Genomic DNA, 20,601 nt, shown 5'->3' on the forward strand with positions numbered 1-20,601 from the left:
CATTTAGGCATGTGGACATGGTTAAGATGATCTGAAGTGACTTTGAACAGGGCATGGTTTTTGGTGCAAAAACTGCTGATCCACTGGGATTTTCCTGCACAACCATCTCTAGGGATTACAGAGAATGGTCTGAAAAAGAAAAAAATATCTAGTGAGTGAAAGTTCTGTGGACGCAAATGCTTAGTTGATGCCAGAGGTCAGAAGAGAATGGCCAGGCTGCTTCCAGCTGATAGAAAGGCAACAGTACCTTAAATAACTAGTTATTACAACCGAGGTATGCAGAAAAGCGCGCAACACGTCAAACCATGTGGCAGATGGCCTACAGCAGCAGAAGGTCATACCAGGAGAAAATCCTCTTAGTTAAGAACAGGAAACTGAGGCTTGATTTCGATTTCTACTGCAACATTAGAATGGTAGGGTCAAATTTAGCGTCAATAACATGAACGCATGAATCCATCCTGCCTTGTATCAGTGGTTCAGGCTGGTGGTGGGGGTGAAATAGTCTGGGGGATATTTTCTTGGCACACTTTGGGCCCATTTGTACCAACTAGGCATCGTGGCAATGCCACAGCCTACCTGAGTATTGTTGCTGACTGTGTCCATCCCTAATACACCATGTCATAAAGCTCAAAACATCTCAGACTGGTTTCTTAAACATGACAATGAGTTCACTGTACTCAAATGGCCTCCACAGTCACCAGATCTCAATCCAAAAGAGCACATTTAGGATGTGGTGGAACAGGAGATTCGCATCATGGATGTGCAGCTGACAAATCTGCAGCAACTGTGTGATGGTATTATGCCAAAATTTTTCCAGTACCTTGTTGATTCTATGCCACAAAGGATTAAGGCAGTTCTGAAGCCAAAAGGGGACCCAACCCAATACTAATAAGGTGTACCTAATAAAGTGGCCAGTGAGTGTATATTTTTAAAGACCATTTTCTCATAAATACTAAGCCCATAAATCTAGACAGACAAACTTTATATGTTTAATTATTTATTTTTGTTTATTTGATGGCTAGTTTAGTTTTAGCCTATTCTGAGACGTCTATTAGATTTTTACTGAAAGCCTATTTTAGCCTTGTTTTAGCCAAGACTACTATTCTTAGATGTTAGACATTTAAAAAAATAAATAAAAAAATGCTTGCTGGGATGTATGTTTACATTCTAAATGTATGAATGTAAATTAGTGGATATTTAATGCAATATTGCCTCATTTGCATTTTTAAAATTTATCGAAGCAAACTTATGGTATAAAGGTTTGCAATTCTTAATGTATTCAATCAACTGGGAAAGTATTGCAGCAACTATTACTTTTTTTCACATCATTTTTCTTTTTTCGCCATTGACTGAAAATTAATCAGCTTGATCTGTTTCTTTGGATAAGTGCTACTCTGACGTTTTTTGCTTACTAATACAATTTTGAAAAAAAAAGGCCTCCAAGGTTAAGTATACCATATAGATCGACACAGAAAATCCATTTGTCGCCATTGAAATCTGAAATATTAATGTTATCTGTCCCCGGAGAGCGCTTTATATGCTCAAAGTGTGAAAATCAGGCTGGGGCTTCTGGCTTTGTGAGGGATTATTTCTTTATTTATTCAGACTCGCTACATGGCCACGTCCTGTCGCTCTTGCCAAATTGCTTGAGAAATTTATAAACATTTTCTGAAAGCCTGCGCGCACATTCAAACTGTCAAGTCTCGGTGCTGAGGAGTATTTCTAGTGCTGAGGTTCTAAAAATACACACAGGCAGACAGAAGAGACTTCAGGCCCTCGCAGAGCCGTCTGCCTCGACTGGAAACTCCGGAAACTGAAAGAAAGATGTGAATGAGACAGATGAGCGCCACAGTCTGACCGTGAGTGAGAGCCGCGTTTGTGTCTGCTTGTGTATGCGTGTGTTTATGCGTGTGTGTTTGTGTGTGTGTGTGATTGTGGACGTGTGTGACGTAATAGTGTAGAGATATTCAACTATCAAGGAGGTGTTTGGAAGAGGCTGTCAACGCTTGAGGTTGCAGACTGAGCTGAGGGAGAAACATTTCAGAGTTGATGTGTGTGTGTGTGTGTGTGTGTGTGTGTGTGTGTGTGTGTGTGTGTGTGTGTGTAGTATGTGGATTTTTTGTTCAGAGACATGCACTGCAAAACAAAACCTTGGAGCTGTGGCTTGGTGTGTTGTGCACATGTTGATTTAGTGTGAAGAAAGTGAGATTGAATTTGAATCTTCCTCTTCATTGTTTCTTAGTAGGCCCTAGTATTGAGATGTGTTTTTGCTGGTCTGATCACAACTATATAACACTAAATATAGGTGTAAATGAGGTATAAAATCTTTTTAGCTTGTCTGCTTTAAACCACATCCAGATATAGTTGACAACACATTTGATTGAATTGCTTTGAATAAGGCTGTTTACATCTGGTAAGGCTGTTTACACCTGTTTTTACCTTCATGCAGTCTCTGATCAGAGAGCAGCTGATTTTTGAAAGTGGTTTAATTTACATTCAGATCTTCTAATTCCGTGCTATATGAAGATTTAACAAAAGTATGTTGACTAAAGAGTCAGATATACCTAATTTTATTTAATTATTATTATTTACAGAAATTTAAGTTAAGCTGTATCATATTCAGCGTACAAATGATTTTATATGTAGGCTACTGGAGGCCTTGGACTTCACTCGTGCTCCAGTAAAAGATCATCAAAAGCGCACAAGACAGTCTCTGTGATTTTGTCTTTGCCATGATGACAGTAAATAGTATTTTACTAGATTTTTTTCAAGACACTTCTATACAGCTTAAAGTGAGATTTAAAGACCTAACTAGGTTAATTAGGTTAACTAGGCAGGTTAGGGTAATTAGGCAAGTTATTGTATAACAGTGGTTTATTCTGTAGACCATCGGAAACAAATATAAATTACAAGGGTTAATAATTTTGACCTTAAAATGGTTTTTAAAAAATTCTAAACTGCTTTTAACTGCTTCCAAAATAAAACAAATGACAAAAAATATTATCAGACATACTGTAATATGTCCTTACTCTGTTAAACATAAATTGTGAATTATTTAAAAAAATAAAAATAAATCAAAGGGGGGCAAATAATTCTGACTTCAACTGTATATGTTTTAGAACCATTGAAATTACAAATACTGTATGTTTTAAATGTGTTCATATATATCATGGCCATAAAATAATAATAATAATAATAATAATAATAATAATAATATGTCATTTGTATTGCTATATCAGACAGATATGTGCAAAACATCATTTAAAACTGAAAAGTGTTTACAGTAATTTGTGTATAACCTACTCTCTCAAACACATATGAATGTGCCTTGTAAATTAAATAAACTATATATTTTCCTATTGTGTTTTTCTCTCTATTCAAAGAGAATGGAGAGTGACACGTCAACTGTTGTGAATGCTGCCAGCTGATATTAATTTAACACTCCTAACTTGATCATTTATTAGCTAATGACTGTTTAAAAATAGAATGAAGCAATTAAAGTTAAATAAAATAAAACAAACATCCCAAACTACTATATGTAAATATTCAACTATATATATATATATATATATATATATATATATATATATATATATATATATATATATATATATATATATATATATATATATATATATATATATATATATATATATATATAACCCTGTTATTAACAGACAAATAAATGAATAAATAATAATAATAATAATAATAATAATAATAATAATAATAATAATAATAATAACAATAACAATAATAACAATAATATTAAAGAACATAACACAAAATCTTCATAGTAAAGCTAAGGCAATACCAGACAACGATTAGAACTAAGGACTTAAATACACTTGAGAAACCAATTAAACAAGTAGCAGGTGCACATCAGTAACCATGACAACAGATGAGAAAACCAATTCTAAACAGCAAAGGATAACTGAGCCAAAGCTCAAATTGTAGAGTATGGCACTAGCAAAGCCAAGGTTGATGGTTTGATTACCAGCAAGAGCTAGCACTTGTAAAATGATAAATGCATACCTAAAAAGAGCATCTGTCAAAACACATAAATTTAAATTACATCAACAATGACCTAAAAAACAGAAACGTTTGTGTTTTTTTTAAATAATTTATGCTGTAGTCCTGTAGTGGCCTGTTGTTTGTTTTGTTTTGTTTTTGTCCAGTACTTGTATATACCAAAAGACTGAACATGTAATGTCCATCATAACAACACTAATACTTTGTGGTTTACACAAAGAAAATGACATTTGCATTTTCAGGCTCCTAAATTTTTCCGGTATCAAATAATTCAGGCCCAGATTTGGCCTAAAGCTGGCACAGCAGGCATTCGTCTGGCACTGGCATACAGCATGTGGGGCAAGCATGGCCCAGGTTTGGCTGAGGTGGCACCGTCTTACAGGCGGCACTCAAGACTTGGGCCGGACATTAAATGTAGTATTTGGCCAAGATGTTAAAATGTATACATGGGCCATGTGAGTTTGGCCTATCTTTACCCACTTTTAAAATGCATTTAAATTATTTTTGAGCAAAGAAAAAACTATCAATTAGGTCGATTCCAGAAAAAGCACAACGCATTGAGGCGCAATGCTTCATGGGTTTATCAGTTTCATTGCAGTCGTGACACACCAACACATCTGGCCCAGTTCAGGCCCAGTTATGAGTTATTAACTTGGCTAAGACTTAGCCCAGATTTGGTCCATGTTTGCCTCTTGTATGGAAGCCACACTTGGTCCAGTCATGTACCGTAGTTCACTGTAGCATGTGGGCCAAGCAAATGCTAATGGTGTGGGAGAGATCTGGGCCAGAGAAATTTTGCTATGGGGGTTGTTATTTCATTGAACAGTCTAAACATATACAAGTTTAAAAAAGAAATAGACAGTCTCACACATATGTTGACCTGCAGGTTTTGATTTAATGTTTGAATCTGCTTGCTTCTCCTCCGTTTTCCCACTCTTCTCTCTTCTACTATTGTAAATGAATCCAACACAACAACAAAGAAGATGGTGGGTGTAGGTTGCGGCCAATGGCTTCATACATTGATCTATAGGTCCATTCACTTGATGTATACCGTGTATGACATCACAGTCATGTTGTAAGTGTCTATGGGTGGATAAAACAGTGTGTCTGACCCTGTATGTGAGTTAATACGCCTTATCAGGATCACTGGGAGGAAAGGGAGGACAGCGTACGGCCAATTTAACACATGAAGGCACACACTCACCGCTGGAATGGGCTACAGATAAAAGAGATGAGAGATCAGACTGTTTGTTAGGCCTTTCACTGCACCTGCATTGTGAGTGTATGTGTGTGTGCGCGTGTGTGTGTGGTCGGGGGTTAGTGTGGCCTCAGCAATACAATAGACAGCGGGGCACGGTCAAGCCGTTTAGTTCAGCAGTGCAAACACAGCAAGACATAATGGATAGATAATAAACACACGGCCACAGAAAATAAGCATCAGCGCACACGCTAACACAACTATTATTTTAATACGTTCTCACTCTCTTGATCTCAGATTACAACATTCCTTTACATTTTGGAGACCCTTTGAGTCACCCGGTTGACCACCCTAAAATAATAATAATAGATCAATACAGAAATATTAATATATACTGTATAACATTATAACACTGCAATGCATTTAATTACAATAATAATTCAATAAAATTACAATAGTAACATGCTAAAAATATAATTTATGGTTGTTTTTGAATCATAAACATTTGTGTGAAGCAACATTTAATGTACACCGAACACTAAGACACTGAAAACACTGTTATCCAGGATGTTCGTGAGATTTTAAAAAGTCCTAAAATGTTTTAAATTGCAAAAACAAAATTTTAGGTCTTAAAAAGTCTTAAATTCACTAAAATATTGTGTTGTGTGTCTTAAATCATTTTGAACAGGTCTGCATTTTCATCTGTCCAGTAAAGCTACCCAATTGGGCTGACATCTATTACCAACAATCCATCTTAATGAAATCAGGAAAAGAAAACTCAGAAAACAATTACACAGTTCCTAATAATAATAGCAGCAATATATCCCTTTATGTTATCTTTCAATTATATAAAAATTCTTGACAGAAGTAAGGGGAAATAGACACAATGTTTAAAAATAGGCATGAAACTTTAGGCTTTATAACAGAAATGCATTAGGTTAAATACTCAATCAATTTGAGCCAAATATATTTTTGATTATTTACATGTGATTGCCTCCACTATAAATATGCTTTTAACAATATTAAACTTGTAATTGAAAAAAAGAAAATAATTTTTATCTTGAATAAATGTGTATACACACGTTTTTTAATGTTTTGATTCATTAAAGTGTGTCACTTTGAAATAATTATATTTGATTTGTTTTTTTGTGGCAAGCATAATGCATTAGAAATAAAGCATAAAGCATTAGAAAAAAAGCATAAAGCATTAGAAATAATCATTAGTGGTTGGCCCCTTATAAGTCTAAAGTGTCGATCATAATGGTCCTAAAAAGATCTTTAAAAGTTTTAAATTTGACTTGATGAAACCTGCAGAAACCCTGTTATCATGAGCTGCTCACATTAAAAGATCACAGTCCTGTTCATCACTCTGAAACACGACATACATCACATTTCACATATATATCAGTGTTATACACAGTTATAACAACTTTTTTACTTTATATGTACACCTTTTGCCAACCCAGGCTCTTTCTGAAAATGTACCTCTATATACATTTCTGGAGAGCACCAAATACATTCCAGGATGTACATTTTTTTCCAGTTTTTGTTTTTGTGAATCCACCAGAGAACGCTGTGTATGCTTTTTTAGATCTCAAATTTCTCTTGCAAGTGCTTTTCGCTCCTGCTGTTCTTGCGTAAATCCACCAGAGGCTGCTGTCGAATGACTGACTGAATGACTGACTGGCTAACCTCCTTCCCTAAACCCAACCAATAGTGTTTTCAAAAGCATTAATTGACCAGCGCCCAGCCACTTCCCTAAATCCAGTCGACAGATTTATAAAGCATTCCAGAAAAGGAAAAGCCCTCGTGGCAGCCTGATTTTTACCACATTTTCAGATTTCACCACATTCTGAACCTGTTATTTACTAGTTTTTTTTTTTTGTCTGTTTTTGTCTTATTTGCTTCCTAAAATTGTTCTTCGCCGGACTCAATCCCTGTCGATGTAATCAACTCCTATCTGCGTCTCAAGTCTGCCGACGTACATGGCAAGCTAACTGGACAAACTAGTAACAGCAGGAAAGCCGTGCATATGGAAGTAAGTGGTCCGGTGGTAAACACAAAAAGGAGCATTGCCATACCGCCTTGTATCGTTAGTTTTAAAGATGAATGCAGCCATACATATTTCTGGCTACATAATTCGCAATCTCCAGAAATGTAAATACAGATGGGCTACTATGTTGCAAGTGGCTCTGGAAATATTTAATGGACATGAGCTTGACCAGTGAACAGTTTAACTTTGTCAAATAACTATAACAAAGACTGTGAATACTATAACAAATGAACTGTACATTTTAAGCTACTTTTAATTAATGAATTAACAAAGAGGTCTTACTGTAAAATGTTAACATAACTAATCTGTTCTCCCCTGTTATTTATATACTGTAAAAACATTCCTTTTGTTTTGTTTTAGTGGTCCTGTTACTTAAACTGGCCATCCTAGAATCTCTTGTTCATTTGTTTTTTCATTGATTCTAACCCTCCTGCCTTCTAGTCCACCTATTTGTCCAGATTTATTCTCCCTCTTTATTTTTTGTCCCCGTCTGTTTTTCACTCGCTCACTCATTCCTTCTCTCTCTCTCTCTCTCTCTCTCTCTCTCTCCAAGAAGAATAATCCTTCCTCTGTAAAATCTTTAAAAGCCCTCGCTGTCCCTTATTGAATTACTGTCATCTGTCTGTCTATGAGGAAGTTTATGTGCAGATGGTTTTTATGCCTACTAAAGGTTTTATAACTAACCATAAGGCCTGCTGTGAGTAATAAACAGGGTAAATCATTTTGGAATATTGTTATTTTCCTGAAACGGGTGACAAATGTCAATACATTTATTCATGTTTTGAGGTATTATTCCTATGTTTTCATGTCCTTTACAAAATATGTTTCCTCTTGCCTTTATTCGTGCCTTGTTTGTTATTTAAAATTCATCATTATATTTCCTGCTTGCATAATTACAGATGGGATTTGTTATTTAATAATTGAATTGAATTGAATACACGTTCATTTAGCAGAAATACATAAACATTCATTTGAAGAGAAACAAACATTCATGAATATTCATTGACTAATAATTGTATTTTTATTTACATTCAAAGTCATTTTCATGGTAACTGATACTTTTGCATGAAAATGATTAATTAAATATTGCATTTAGCAGATGCTTTTATCCAAAGCAACTCATTCCAGGTGCATTTTCACCAGTTTTTGCATTCTCAGCCAATCAAACCCTTGACCTTGGCTTTTCACTGTTCAGATTTTTAACAGTAATGATGGTAATTTAATAATAAATCAATGACGCAGGTTTGGATATACACATAATTTTCTTTTAATAATTCTTTACAGAGTAGGGTGGATTAACAGGGGCAGTATGTGGTTCAACCAGGTTGTTAATGCATTCTCTATTGTAAATATTTCTCGATTTTTAATTTTTATTTCTCTATTTAAAGTAAAAAAAAAAAAAAAAAAGTTACATTAAATAAATTTGTTATTGTCTTATATTCAAAATGTTATGTTTGTTGCAATTAACTTGTTATAAAAATGTTTTAAAGTTTATTGATTATAGCAACAAAACATGCCAGCTATCAGACAATGTATGTCAAGTGATCAAATTTTTATAAATTAAGTCAATTTGCGTGTAAATCAAATACACACAAGGTTATATCAAAAGCATCAAGAGTTGACAAATATGTCATATATAGTCAGATAAGTCTGTTAACATAAACGACAGGGAAATAAATTGCAAATTTATATTAAATCTGTTTCGTAAAATGATGGAAGTAATAACCAGTACCTACTGCTGCCTATAACAGTGCCTACTGCTGTAAATATGAATGAAACTACAGATACTAAATACAAATACCTGAAAATCGCTCACTTCTTTTGACTGAATATTATTAGTAGATTAAAATCAATATTTTTCACTTAAATCCAATGACTTCCAATAAATCCAGTGATTGATTCATGTTAATAAGACAGGTTGTCACGACTCAGGAGTGGCATGTGACATCACAATACAGGGAAATTTGGAACTGCATTTTTTTCTGACTGTACTTCTGAATTAAGAGGTGAGTATTTGTATGTATATGCTGATTGTTTACGCACACTGTGGACACATAAGTATTCACATCAAATGTAAAAGTAGATTTTGTGGAACAGGCTCTGGTATCATTATTATTATTGTTTTTATAAATACTCTGGAAGCAATTGAATAGACACAGGGTCCAAAAGACTCAATAATCATTAGCAAAGAGCTGTTATATTGTCATAAACTAGGATTAACAAAGGTTAATAAACACAGAGTATGTTTACATAGACACCAATAAACCAATTTTTATATGAATAAGACAATACTCTAATTAAGAGTCTGCCATGTAAACAGCAATTTTTGATTAGCTTAATGTGACTAAGGTTATAATCAAACTGAACAGAAATCAAATTAAGACGTGGAGTATTCCTATTAAGTACATGTCACATTATTGAAGTACAGTACAGACATGCAAACACCTTAATCAAACTATTGCCATCATGTAGGACTTTTTGCCGCATTTTGTGACAGGATATTCCTTACACACATGGCTGTTTGACACTATTCTCTGCACCTACTTAGTCAGTACAGTGGACGAGAGAGGTTAATGTGCTGCAAAACATGTGCAATTACAAAAAACACTAGCAAATTAAGAAAATATCTTCATCTATTTGACAGCACACATGCTGCAAATCCTCACAACGCATAAACATTAAAAAAATCTGCTGCATTTTCACACAACACACAGAAATTAATAAAATGTGTTACATTTTCTCACAACGCAAACAATTTACAGAAACGGGCTGCATATTCTCACAACACAACAAAAAAACAGAACACAAAAGTAAATGTTTCAAGGGGACCCAAAAACGTGACAGACGCCACTGTGCCGTGACTATTGCTTAGTGAAGTTGTAGGTGATCTTTGAAAGGTGAGTTTTTTGTTTGTTTATTTTAATATCCAGGTTATTTTGTCTTTAGTATTTACTAGCCTAAATAACCATAAACTAAATAGCTGGTCTGTCACGTTTTAGGGTCACCTTGAAACATTTCCGTTGTGTTCCGTGCAAGTGTTGTAAGAAAACGTGTTTGTTAATACTTAGCTTTTTTTTAAGAAAATGCAGCATGTTTTAATCATTTGTTTGCGTTGTGAGAAAATGCAGCGTTTTTTTTTCCTTCTTTTTTTAATGAGTTTGCATTGTGAAGATTTGCAGGACATGTTCTGTCAAACAAAAATATCTTTTCCTAATTTGCTGGTGTTTTTTGTAATTACACATGTTTTCAACCCGGGCTCATTGTGGAAACGTAGCCCCGCGGACGTTTCTGCGGACCGCGATTTACGTCCCGGGAGGTACGTATTCCAGCGTTTTTTTGTTTTCGCGGATCCGCAAGAGGCCGCTGTGCGCGCTTTTTCGCGTCTCGGGCGGGCGCCTCTCGGGAGCGCGCGGCGTTCACGCCCACCCGTTCTCGCGCGAAAAGCCGCCGGTTCGAAAAAAAAAAAAAAAAGCAAAAGCCCCCGTCTTCGATTTCGACCGCGTTTTCGGATCCCGCCGCGCTCTCGCCCTTATTTTCCGGATTCCGTTTTTCGTCTTACCTGATTTCCGGAACCCGCTGTTCCCCGGACTCGATCCCGGTCGTCGTTCACCGCAGCCGGCTCCGGCTCCTCCTCCTCCTCCGGGGCCTTCGCTGTGAGCTAGGCAAACGCAACGCTGTGAGCTAGGCGGACAAACTGATTGCATCGGGAAAGCCCTCCACTCGGAGGCGAGCTGTCGGCCGGCGAGCACGAAGAAGAGGGGCGGAGCGGCGCCACACCGGCCCGCAGCGTTCGCTCAAAAAAAAAACACACGCGGCCTTTACATACCTCTGGCCACGTAAATCGCGGTCTACAGAAACGTCCGCGGGGCTATGTTTCCAGAATGAGCTTGGGTTGCATGTTTTCCTGAATTGAAGCATGTTAGGTTATCTCGGCCATCGTGGTAAAGAACCCCAGACCCACACCTCGAGAAATGCTGAGTTTTTTTCCATTCAGTGTGTGGTATCAATTTCTATTAAAACAACACTCTCCCACTAGTACTTCATAGATACATTGAGTACCTTAGTTTGTCATGGGCTTATGAATAAAATGAAAGTGAAACTGTCGAACTATAGACAAATTCAAAATAACTGAAACTGCATGAAACTCTGGAAGACACATGGATAGTGTGGTAATGCAATAAAGTTAATCGATTTATGTGCTATAACATGTAAAGTGGGAACATGAAAAGATCATTCATAAAGCAACTCATGTAAACACCTTAATCATATTATTGACTTCTTCAGATTTAGGCAAATAATTCGATCAATGATGTCCATGTGAATGTAGTCATTGTTATAAATGAGTTAATATGAGTTAATGCAGTTGAAATTTGTAAAAACATGTTAAAAAGTTTCTACCTGGATAACAGTGATGCCAAAGAAAATATACCTTTCCTCCTGTTGGACACAATATGAAAACAATACAGCAAAAAAGAAAAATCTATTTTTCTCTTCCCATATTTCTCTCCTCGGAGTCATCGTCTGTCTGTTTTCCCAATACACAAGTGAGCGTCTGACCTCCACATTACCTCATTCACCTGCGCAGGTGCGCTGAAGATCTGCAGTATGGCAGCAGACAGTAGTAGAGGACAGCTCTAACAAGAAAAGGAAAAAAGAGCCATCACTCCTTCCCAAACAAGGTTGAGATGTCAAAGGTCAGCCTGCACTTCTTCCCCAGGCTCATTACATCATCCCATCCGTGTAGTTTTTTCTGTCCTTCGCTAACCCCTCTCCCTTTTTCTCCAATGGCATTTATGTAAACACAGCTGTGTTGTTAACATTAAAGGCCCTTGTTCTTTTGAACCCCCCTTGAAAAATTTGTGGCCCTCTCTTCGTCTCGCTACATCAGAGAACACAAACGTTCGATGGAACAACCACAAGTGCAACTGTATCTGCTTGAACTGCAGGTGTCGTTCTTCATGGTTCGCACGCCATCAAATAAACACGTATCCTACCATTGCGAGAGGATCCAAAGAGCCGTTTGCACACAGCCGTCATGTGGCCGCCGGTAAACAGCAATCAGTAATGCCAGTAAGCGGATCAGTGTGGCGAGACATACATGTAAAGTGAGAGTCAAAGTAATCAGGAGCTTCTTGGTGAAGCATAGAGGCTCAAATTTTACCAATGAGAGAAAAAAAAAAGATGATTTGTAGATTAGAGAGCGTCAAAAAAAGTGCTTACACATGAAGTTCAAACACAATAGATGGGGGCCCCTGGTGTAGACTTTCCCCAGGCTGTTTGTCTCATTAGGGACTCTATTGATTAATAACATCCCTGGAAACCAGTGGTATTAGCCGAATTAGGAGACCAGAGGGAATTGAGAGGGAAGAGAGGAGGGATAACCTTGCAGCAGCCCAGGGCTCTGTCTCGCGGTATTTCCCCCCTCATACGATGAATGAAATCAAGCCTGCTAGGCACCCGGTCTCTGAACCCTAATCCAATGTCATTAGTATTCTCGTGTTTGGCTTGGCAATGCCTGACGTGATTAATGTGGCTGTAGAGTTGACAGAGAGAGATCATGAGTTGTGTTGATGGTCCGCTTCACATAATCAGATGTGGGTTTGTGATTGATTTTTTCGTTAATTCACACACCCTTCCTTTGATGTTCACTTTTCTCCTTGTGATTTTGTCTCCTCTTTCTTTCTTTTTTCGTCAGGCTACTGTTTTGTATTATTTGGCTCATTCACAGTAAACTTGTGTACTGTTGAATGAAGATCCAGAGAAGTACCCTAGTTTTTATTTATGTTGAAGCATACAGTGTGTAAGTGTAAGACAGTGGCAAGACTAGGGCTAACAAGAATGGGCATCGAATGGGATGAATAGGGATGGAAGAAAATACACATATACTATAATCTCTTAAATGCACTAATTTAGACTTTGCGTAGCCTAAAATAAAAATAAAAATATTATTAATAATTATTTTGGATTTGATTCATTGGGCTAAATAGCCCACCTTGACAACCAGTAGTTTGAAACTCTGCCCTTAATTATTTTACTCATGATTTATTTATTTATTGAAGGGGCAGCACAGTGTTTCAGTGGTTAGCGCTGTCGCCTCACAGTAAGAAGGTCGCTGCTTCGAGTCAGCTGGGTCAGTTGGCATTTCTATGTAGAGTTTGTATGTTCTCCCTATGTTCGCTTGGGTTTCCTCGTGCTCTGGTTTCCCCCACAGTCCAAAGACATGCGATAAACTGGGTAAAACAAAATTGGCCATAGTGTATAAGTGTGTGTGTGTGTGTGAATGCGAGAGTATGGGTTTCCCAGTTCTGGGTTGCAGCAGGAAGGGCATCCGCTGCGTAGAACAAATGCTAAAATGGCTGGCGGTTCCTTCAGCTGTGATGACCCCTGATAGATAAGGGACTAAACCGAAGGAAAACAAATTTATTTATTTATTTATTTATTTATTTATTTATTTATTTATTTATTTATATGTTATTTATCCATTTATTATATTTTATTTATTTATTTATCTATTTATTTATATTTTATTTATTTATTTATTTATTTAATTATTAAATTATTTATTAATTAATTTATTTATTCATTCATTTTTTTTTCGGCTTAGTCTCTTTATTAATCTGGGGTCGCCACAGCAGAATGAGCCGCTAACTTATCCAGCATATGTTTTACGCAGCGTCTGTGAGATGGCAGCACTACCACCGCGTCGCCCTATTTATTTATTTTTTTAGTAGTATTTATTTATTTATTTATTTATTTTATTATGCAGTTGTTCCTCATTTAAATGTAACTACCCTGGCATTATAAGAGTCTTGCATGGACACACTACATTCATATTTAAAGTAAAATAAATAAAAAAATCTTGTTTATGGTGTTTTCTAGTTTGTAGTATTATAAGTCTTCACCTCATTTCAATGCATAGTAGTCTAGATGAGATATTTATCACTAACATATTTAACTATACAAGAAATATCCACATTTTTAAGTGTATCTCCCAGTATGCATCTCTCATCAGTAAAGCAGAACTTCTAAATTTTGGACTGAGCTGAATATTTGTGGTCTTATTAGGTTAGGTATGAGGGCCAGCTGTTTCGCTCGAGTGGATCTGCTGAGTGGACGCTGATGAATCCAGTCTGATAATGAGTGCTAAGCATGCTGAGAATCCACACACATCTCAATCATTACAACTCAACCTCCGGGGAGAGAGGAATGCAGAAAGAAAAGGGGGACGTTGAGGCAGGAAAAGACACACACACACAAAAAAAACTCCACAGCAGAGTGAAAGTCTTCATTTTCTTCCACAGCTTCAGCTCTGTGAGTCTTGGCAAAGACAAATGGCAGGTATCACCTTCCTCCAACGCCTGGCCCAATGCCGTCACTGCTCTTTACGCTCGAAGGAAACACTTAACGAAGCTGATGTGTTCAAGAAATGTGTGTGAGTGTGTTTGGTTGCACTTTTATTTCCCCTTTAGGATGGTCCCGTTTAGACATTATGTTGACTGCAAGCAACTTTGTAACTACAGTGGAGATCAAAATTAGAAAACAGTTTATAATCACATTATTTTTTGAAAGAAATAATGAAATCATCAGTCAGATTTTAAAGGAATTTATGTGACTATGCTATTTCAACAGGGTTTTACAAATAAAACTGTCAAAAAGGCACTTAAAATCAGAAGGTTACAATAGACAAAGAAGTAAAGGCCAGTAAACAACTGAGCTCACTGAGTGTGTTTCCAAAGTTATACTGTAGGTTTTTTTTTAGAAATTATTTTCCAGAGATTTTCAATCAGGTTTAGTTCAGGACTCTGGGTTGTCATTTAAATTTTTTATTATTATTTTTTTCATTTCATTGAAGTTTTGCATTTAAATGAGGTCCAACTCCTCTCTCTGCACAAGAAATGATGACTAATCATGACTTCTTTATATACTTTGGTTTTAAATACTTTATAATTTCATCTACTTTGGACTTTCAAACCTGTTTTCATCACTAAAGTGAAGTTTAGACTCATTTGCATTAAAAAAAAAAGTTTTGTGTATAGATAACAGAATTTTGAATAGAATTTTTGGTCCGCAATTGCACATATCTGCTAAAACAGCCAAAAATGCTGTATTATATACCAAGCCAGAATTTTTTGTTGTCACCTTGTTAGTAAACAGTACCAGCAAGCAAGTTATGACATGATGTCATTGGCTTGGTGTTGATGTACATTTTTAATTTGCTGTAAGTATATGATAAATCTCCACTTTTGGATGTACAGTGATACCATGTTTATCGCTGGAGTTACGTTCTAAAAATAATCCGCAATAAGTGAAATCCGTAAAATAGTTCGCTTTATTTTTTACAATTATTATGTTTTAGGCTGTAAAACCCCTCACTACACACTTTGTACATTTCTCTCAGACAGGCATTAACATTTTCACACTTTTCTCTCTTGTTTAAACACTCTCAAAGTTCAAACTTTTGTAGAAAAATAAGAGCAGTAGCCTATTATAGAATGAAACCAAAGATCAAACCTGTTGCCAGGCGCAAACATTCATCGCTGTCAGCTAAAGGTTCATAAAGCTTTTTAGCTTCCTGCAGTCACTGATCCACAAAGTTAAAGCAGACTCCATCCTTAAGGGGCTCACACAACGGATGTGCCATGGCCAAGCACATGATAGTTGGAAGTAACACACACCGGACGCACACATTCGCATGTTATTCAAAATGAAATTATTCAGATGGCGCTCTGTGGTGTGACAGAAATATGAACAGTGTCCTCAGTCATAACTGGGCACAGCAGACAGCGGTGTGTGTACCCTCAAATAAACCTATGTTTACAATTCTAAAATGCATGGCGCTGTGTGGTGTGGCACACCCGTTGTGTGACCCCCTTTACATTGGTCTTGTTGCGGACAGTTACAACCCTTATTGCATCCTTGTTGAAACTCACACTGATAACGATTGAAGATCTATGTAAATTAGGCAAAATTAATGCATTCTGTACTGTATAGGAGACACTGAGGAGATTGATTGGCAATGGTCTACAGCCAATCCGGATGCAGAACACAATGCACTGTAAAAAAAATAAAAAAAATGTCTAATTGCTCAAAAAAAAAAAAAAAAAAATCTGCAAAACTGCGAGGTTGTGAAAGGTGCACTGCAAAAATGCTTTTCTTACTTAGATTTTTTATCTTGTTTCTTGTCCAAATATCTGAACAATCCTAAATCAAGAAGCATTTTTTAAACAAGCAAAACATTTTATCTTGTTTTAATAAGTAATATGCCAAAATTAATTAAGTTTTTCCTTAAAACAGGAATTAAAATAATCTGTCAATGGGGTAAGCAAAATAATCGAAAGGAAAAACAAGATTATTTTGCTCACCCTATTAACAGATTATTTAGCTTTTTTAAGAAAAAATTCACTTGATTCTGGCGTATTATTTCTTAAAACAAGACAAAATGTTTTGCTTGTCTTGAAAATGCTTCTTGATTTAAGAATTTTAGATATTTGGACTAGAAACAAAGCAACAAAGTTGTGCAGTAGATAGTGCTGTCGCGTCACAGCAAGTTGGTCGCTGGTTCGGCTAAGTCTCGGCTCAGTTGGCGTTTCTGTGTGGAGTTTGCATGTTGTCCCTGCGTTCGCGTGGGTTTCTTTTGGGTGCTCCGGTTTCCCTCACAGTCCAAAGACATGCAGTACAGGTGAACTGGGTAGGCTAAATTGTCCATAGTGTATGAGTGTGTGTATGAATGTGTGTGTGTGGAACCCAGAGATTTGTTGCGGCTGGAAGAACATCCACTGCGTAAAAACATGCTAGATAAGTTGGTGGTTCATTTTGCATTGGCGACCCCGGATTAATTAAGGGACTAAGCCGACAAGAAAATGAATGAATGACTAGAAAAAAGATAAAAAGTAAGAAAAGCATTCATTGCAGTGTGAACAACAAGGGACCACTGTAAATCCAGTAAAGTAAATCCACTCTATGTTGAAGAAGCATTAGCAAACTTTTGGCCAGTGACACTACCATGTACTCCAATAATGTTATGTATGTTTGATCGCATTTGTCTTTAAAATGGTCTACACTCCATAATTTGTACTATTGTTGTTTTCAAAGATGACTGTTTTGAGTGTTTATACAGATAAATGTGGCCATTTTAAAAACTTTCTTTTTGAATGTATTGATGCGTATTCGGTCCCTAAAATGGAATGGCCAACTATGTATATTGCTGAAAGTGTTGTGTCATCCTTTTAGCCTTCATCTACACAATTTGCTGTCAGAATGTTTCAGTTACTTTTAAATAGCTCACCATCTTGCAAAGTCAAGGAAAACTGGAAATTAGGTTGCCAGTTAAATAGGCTTTGTCAGGTAATTAAGAAATTGACCACCAGGTGCCAGATTTACACTAATAATTAGCTAATTTTTTAAATATGTTTTATGTAAAATATCTAGTTTACATTTTTTTATGCTTTAGAATATATTGTAGCTTATTAATTATGATTATAGACCATTTCAACATGGTCATGTCACTGGCCCATGAACATTTCCTGCTTGTTATCAAACTATTTCATAACGGTAACAAGAGACAATTCAATCATAACTCAATGTTGAAACAGCTATCACCACATTATTTATCAATATGTGGCTCTTTTGGGTTCTCGGAAGCTATAGAAATTAAAAATGTAAAACAGGAAATACATTGGGACCATTGTTTTGTTTACATCCCTCAAAATGGTCTATAAACTGTTACCAAACTGTGATTTCTAATTTTAATATAAAGTTTACATTTTCGATTTTGGGTCAGTAGAGGTAATTGCAACATGTCTCAGTGTTACTTATAATCAGCAGAAAGTCTGTTTACCAGCTATCAAATTTAACAGTGTTAGCAGACAGTAAGCAGACAGTCTACTAAGGCCCAAATATGCTTTGTTTTTGTGTGTTTACTTTTAGAAATATCACCAGGACCAGACGTTCTTTTGAAGAGAACCGGATCCCAGCTCATCTAGAGCTATTGGGAGACCAGGACTGTGGACGCAGGAACGTAATAATGACGGATAGTGCTTATTGGACATCTTGTGTGAATTAAAGTGGGTTTGACTGTGCTCCGTGTCCCTGCGTGCGGCAGATCGGATAACAAAGCCAGGCTTGTGAAGGTAAACCGATCCTATCACCAGACTCCATTCGGCAGCTCCACGGGTCGGTCCGCAGAAAAGTTTCTCTGTTTCTCCGCGCTGAAAGAGGAGACCCACACACACACACACACACACAAATAAGCACCTACTTACTTTGGACACACACAGATATACTTACTGCTTCTCACACACACATTCAACAGTCCGTGAAATGGGACTTTATCAGGCTGACAGCAAATGAGATGTAAAAGTATTTTTCAGGTATGCACATTCCTTCCTGTCATCCTCAAGAGCATCATTCCTCTTGGTTTCCAGTATAGAACACTTCACATAATAATCTCACATTTTGTCCTCTCCACTGCTCCCTATACTGTACATTCACAGGTCTTTTAACTTGTACAGTCATTTAAAATCATTATCACTAGAAAGTAATTACTTAAATATAATCTGGATTCCATAATCAGATTACAAAAATAGGCTCTTGCAATCAGGGCTTGACATTAACTTTTTTGATCACCAGCCACTGTGGCAAGTATTTTTCCCACATTACTAGCCCCTCGATATTTTCACTAGCCACAATTTTGTATTTGAGAGAGTGTATTTTATATGCATAAATTTGACTTTGGCATGCTAAAATTACTTGATTTTGACTTGATGTGGACTTTAACTGCAGTTTGGCTCTTTCATTCAGGGAATTCATTCATGCCCCTCGCGACAAACAAGATATTTGATTCGAGGAACTGCTCTAAGCGTGTATTTTTCATGCAATGTTTGATACCACACGGCGAATGAGAAAAAAAACCTTAGCATTTCCCGAAAACTTAGATGCACTCGGCAGGTAGCATCAGCTGCGCTCTCACAGAGAGAAAATGAAAACAAAACTTAACTGCAGCAAACTACAAAAGCAACACTTCACGCTTGTTTTGCCAACACAACGTGGCTTCTCTGTCGTCTAAACACTGTGACAGTAATGAACATTAATGAAGTTGAACAATAGAGCGCGCTGATTGATTTGAACCAAGCCTTACTCATAATTTAACACAACACCGTAAGACGTAATAAGACACACTCTGGCACAGAAGTCCAGCCTGCACGCTGGAATACACGCTATTATCTCATGGTCGCGACGCAGCTTCAAAAATTCGTTTCAAACTGGAAGTACGGATTTGCTTGAAATAACGCAAAAACAACCAATTTACACTTTTTAGTCAAATATGTGTCTAATAGTGTGTCTAATAGTGTTTTTAGCAGTGTGGGACATATATGATTGTCAACAGCTCAAAAAATGTGTTTTGGTGTTTCGTGACCCTTTAAGCACTCACGCATCAATTCAGTTGTGCGCGCAACACTGTCGTCAGTGTGTGAGGATCCCCTGTGTGCGCCCATTCATCCTTTCATTCGATAATCACCTACTTTCTTTTGCTCGTGCAAATAACCCAACGCAGGTGAAATCTGTCCGCATTTGGCGGGTTGGCTTGTGTTAATGTCAAGCCCTGCTTGCAATTATGATCAGTTTTTATTAATATTTTATACTTTTGATTTGTAGTTGTTGATTCTTCCTATTTTTTTTCTTTACAATAAATGAAATAAATATCTGTGACAGACAAATCAAACATTAGATGCATTATTAAAAAAAATAACTGAATATATTTTCTTGTCTTTGTTTTATTTCCATATGACTTTTGGTACAAAATAATCCTAGATTCATTCTTTCATTTTCTTTTGGCTTAGTCTCTTTATTAATCAGGGGTTGCCATAGTGGAATTAATACATACACTGCAGCCAATTTAGTTTATTCAATTTACCTATAATGCATGTCTTTGGACTTGTAGGGGAAAAAGGAGCACCCAGAGAAAATTCATGCCAACACAGGGAGAACATGCAAACTCCTCACAGAAATGCTAACTGACCCAGCCAGGGTTTAACCTGCGACCTTCTTGCTGTGAGGTGACAGTGCTAGAAACTTGTTCATCACGAAAACTATGACAAATTTTGTCAACAAAATTAACACTGATTTTATATTTCATAAAACACCATCCCATACTACTAATCACTATACAGTAGCATATAATTAATGTTAGTTTCTAATTCACTGTCATAACATATTAACAAATTGCAGAAAAAATATTTTCTTCCTATCTGTCTTTTTTCCCCTTTAAAAACAAAGCAAGGTTGCTTGAGGATATATTTTGAATTTAGCTTATTTTTCC

General features: G+C 36.5%; 2 long non-coding RNA genes across 3 annotated transcripts; one reads left to right on the top strand and one right to left on the bottom strand.

The window, feature by feature from the left end:
• Nucleotides 1-1,562: 1,562 nt before the first annotated feature.
• LOC141379237 (uncharacterized) lies at nucleotides 1,563-20,510 on the top strand. Of its 2 annotated transcripts, none has more exons than XR_015518420.1 (3): nucleotides 1,563-1,859; nucleotides 14,585-14,715; nucleotides 18,210-20,001. It is a non-coding gene; the product is annotated as an uncharacterized LOC141379237 (long non-coding RNA). The 2 variants fall into 2 exon arrangements; XR_015518421.1 differs by lacking the exon at nucleotides 14,585-14,715 and adding an exon at nucleotides 7,203-7,268 and having other exon boundaries at nucleotides 1,745-1,859; nucleotides 18,210-20,510.
• LOC147839187 (uncharacterized) lies at nucleotides 14,073-19,169 on the bottom strand. The gene is made up of 3 exons (XR_015518419.1): nucleotides 16,248-19,169; nucleotides 15,783-16,120; nucleotides 14,073-15,723 (listed from the first exon to the last, which is right to left on the bottom strand). It is a non-coding gene; the product is annotated as an uncharacterized LOC147839187 (long non-coding RNA).
• Nucleotides 20,511-20,601: the final 91 nt, after the last annotated feature.

Source organism: Danio rerio, chromosome 20, assembly GCF_052040795.2.
Source record: "Danio rerio strain M-AB ecotype USA chromosome 20, GRCz13ab, whole genome shotgun sequence".
Lineage (NCBI taxonomy): Eukaryota > Metazoa > Chordata > Actinopteri > Cypriniformes > Danionidae > Danio > Danio rerio.